Consider the following 4278-nt stretch of genomic DNA (forward strand, 5'->3'; position numbering starts at 1 on the left):
TCCAATACACTTACCACATTTCACATTTAAAAACTAAAACAGTCAAGTGAGCGGTAGGAAAACTCAACGTGAGATAAATGGGTGATAGTTTTGCAAATACTAAGATTTGGAAAGGTAATTCTGTAAATATAGAAGGTTCGAGCGGTATATACGTGCAAAAAACCCCTTTCACTAATTGATCTGATTTTTTTTTATTTTTTTTTTTATTTTTTTTTTGGTTTAAAGAGGGAGCACATCTTGTAGGATACTGCTACTCAATTGATTTCTGTGGTCAATATTTTCAGCCCGACTTGCTATTATCAGAGGAACATCCATTTAAATTAATCATGTCAATGTTTTTTTTAGTCTCAAAGCTGAAGCACGTAAAGCTGCGTTATAACCCGCTCGAAGACTGGATGGTGGTTGTTATTATTTATTATTATTATTTTGAGAGCTTGCTTAATCTGTAAGCTAATTGTTTACTTATTTTTCCTTTTTAAATAGTCTACCTCTCTTTTGAAATAAAGATCCTATCCCGACATAACCTGAGCCGTGTAAGAACTTTCCACAATGTTTCACGTAATTAAACTTATCCTAAGCACACTTATAAAAACATATTTCACGTAATTAAAATTATCCTAAGCACTAAAAATTTAAAATTACCAGATACAGATAAGGAACTCCCACAAAAAGCAGTGCCCATATTTCCATTGTTTATTCATACAACGCGGAATTGATTTGACACACATGTATATTATTTGCTCTGATTGCATACAGTAGCGCTCTCCCATTAAAAGAAAACCCACCGATCTTCGATTAAAACTGAAAATTAAATTGCAACAATTAAACCCCGACTGAACGAAAGCAGCAGCAACTATTACTTGCCCAATTTCAAATAACTAAAGACTTCAGCAACAGATAACTAAAATATCGGCCAGAATTATTAAAAGTATCGGAACATATGTATATATTATTAAGCCATAAAAGCATCCATCACATCACATCATAACTTGGTTGGCAGGGAAAAGACAGTTTTACCCCTGACAGCACCTCACAACTACACCACCTCACTTCCCCTCGCGCTCCGCCTCCGCCTCCCCCTCCTCCTCAAACGCCGACACAGGAAACGACCTCGAAAGCCCCGCCGGCGTCTTGAACGTGATCCTCCCCAAATCACTCTCATCAATATAGAACTCCGACAGAGTAATCCAGATCAAGATCTCCTTGCTCTTGACACCCGTCAGCTTCTTCATCCTTCGGGGCTCGACGAAGGCGGTGACCTCGCCGGCGTAGGAGGTGAGCTTGCCGATCTTCTTGAAGTTGTGGGTCGTGGGTTTCTTCTGGCGGAGCCAGCCCGAGGTGCGGTTGTAGCCGACCTCTTCGAGGTCGCGAGAGGGGAGGAGGCGCCTCGGGAGGTGGAGCTGGCGGAGGAGCTCGGTGGATTCTGGCTTGCAGATGTCGAGATCTCGGCGCCCTCTCGGTTAGATTCGATCATGGATTGGGTCGACATTTTTTGGGGGGTTTTTTTCTCCCCTTTTTTCAGTTTTAGGGTTTTGGGGATTGAGATGAGGGTGAGAACAACGGGGGGGTTGGCATTTATAGGGCGGGGATGAGGGGGAATATGCGGACAAGTCCCTGCTCTTTTATATTTTCAATTTCAGTTTGTGGCGCGTAGCCTTTTTCGATATTAAACATTAGATCCATGCACGAATCTTAAAGTCTGATAATTTATTAGTTGACATTCTTTTTAATGCACATTTAATTTTATGGATCCAAATCTAGTAGATACTTTCTCCATAATATATGGGGCTTCTAGATGCAATTAAGTTAACCCTATATAAAGTTTAGGTTGGATAAGTTTGATAAGCTGTGAAACACGGTGTCTTTCCCTTCAATAGTTAGTTGGCTTGTTTTTGGTCTTCCTATGAAAAGAATCGGTGTTGCGGGAATTGTACACTGAGAATAAAGTGTTGAGAATCAATTCTAAAGTTTATAATCCTAAAAGGTAAATTCATTCAACATTCTTAATTTTTGGGGTTCTAAGAACATTCCATTCAACTTTCAATATTTAAAAAAAAACCTATCCATGTAAACCATAATTTGCACGTAAGTGAGTAAAATCACACAAGGGATTGTTTTTGCAAGTGAGACTTGCTGTTTACATTTTTAATAGATTTTTTTTAAATGTTGAAAGGGATCTTCTACGAACCCCAAAAATTAAGGGAGTTGTGACATGTTAAAAGTTAAGGGAGATTATCTAGTAAATGTCCAAATTTAAGGGGGACTTCAAATTTACCCATCTTAGTAAGAAGAATAATTTGCAAAATGTATGATATAAGGATGCAAAATAACCATATCTAAGAAAATATCCGTCTTCGTATTAATAAGGATGCATATATAGGGAAAAGTGAATCTAATGTGACACCCTAGGCTCCCACCTAAGGACGCGGCCTAAAATCACATTATTTCCTAATTTTTTTTTTTGCGATCCGCTCCATTAAACTTGATCTATACGTTGTATCTGAAATATTCGAATATATGTTGATTATGCACTATAACAATTTTAATCCTCAGATTAATGAATTTAAGGTTAATTTTAATGATCAAGAGATTGTGAACTGCGATTTTTCCAAATACTCTCATGTGTATATGAACCATATTTTTTTAATATTATTTAATTTTTTCATATTCATATACATATTTTTATCCGTAATTGACAAGTGATAAACATTATATCCAAACGGCACGCACGTAAAATATCAATTTTGACAGCACGAAGATAAATAATGAAGTATGGAGACCGCTCGAGCTGCATTGCACATGCAACTTAAGTCGTGTCAGTTCGAAGAAAGTGAAGAATTCAATGCTTATTTATGTGCAAAAAGGTTCGCAAATCAGAAACTATCCACTCTTTTTCTTTCATGGTTCCAAGAAAGTGAATTTCAATGCAAAATAAGTTCGTTTTGTTGTTCTCTCATGAGTTTGCATGAGTAATTTTTATCAAATTAGAAGGGCTGTTAATAAATTTTGTATGCCATAAATCGGCCGGTGGGTGGATGAGGTCTATCAGCTAATAATAAATATATTAATATGAGAATGGAAGTTTGTTGAAAGAAGTAATTGCTCCTCATTAATGTGCACTGCTTCATCTTTGATGGGGAGATCACAGGTATCGAATTGCATTCTCGCCTGATACTGACCCGACCCGTAGACGTAGACTCATGGGCCTCAATGTCAATGGAAAAATCTTTAAGCCCAATACAGAAAATAATGTTCATATGTTTACAAATACCCGAATTTGTACACATACATTGATACATATATGTCGTTAAATTAAAAAATAGAAATTTTCTTTGAGTTTCTATCTAATAAACACAAAATTAATTCAACACAATCGCATGCTCGGAGTCAGCAATCGTAATCTAACCAAATTTCGATGTCCGTGATTGGCGATTATCACGAACTATTAGGTTTTCACGGGAACAATAAAATGTCCTGAACTATTTTTATTAGAGAATCTATCATGAATGTTTATCATAAACTTCACATTTAGTCGCCGAGAATTTTATGATAAGCATGTGAAATTTTGGTTAAAATTTTATTTAGTTATATAACTATTCTTTCATTGTCATCACCGTATCACCATGATAGAGTATTTTAGTCTTTTAAATTACACCTTTAATGTTGTTAAGAGGTTTCATACTGATTTCAAAGTTTTTGATAATTTTCTCTAACAAAAATAGTTTAGAAAGGTTTTGTGCAAAACTACTAACAATTTGATGATACTTCGTTCAATTTACACGGAACAATTAGTTCACCTACTATCACTTTAGCAAAATTGGAGCTAATTTAGAATTGAGAATATTTAGCCAAGTCAGACTTATGGTCAAAGAGGATGCCAAAACTAAAATTGAGGTAGACCAAGATTATTTAGGTTAGAATGCAGAGAAAATTAAGATAGAAAAATGACAATATATATTTGAAAGGGAGCTACCCTTGAGTTACATCTAACAAACATTTAGTGGTAATTAATGGTCCATGTGGAGTAGGAGAGGGACTGACAGCTCTCTGTGTTGGTTAATGTTGTTCACCTATCTTATTGTATTGACCTTTAACTACCCTAAAATATGTTAGAGGGATTAACTTAATTTGCAGTCTTGGAACAAACACGAAAATATGTATATATATTATTCATAATGTATTACATAAGTGATTGCGCATTATATGAGTGTTGGTTGTTCTTTTTTGGGTGCTGGAAATGGTTATTAGGACATTATTATTAATTTTTAATTAAGGGGC

The 4278-nt window shown here is 35.6% G+C and overlaps 1 pseudogene; it reads right to left on the bottom strand.

Moving 5' to 3' along the window:
* On the bottom strand, positions 676 to 1549 carry LOC109828811 (annotated as a pseudogene).

The sequence above is a fragment of the Asparagus officinalis genome, chromosome 1 (assembly GCF_001876935.1).
Source record: "Asparagus officinalis chromosome 1, Aspof.V1, whole genome shotgun sequence".
Lineage (NCBI taxonomy): Eukaryota > Viridiplantae > Streptophyta > Magnoliopsida > Asparagales > Asparagaceae > Asparagus > Asparagus officinalis.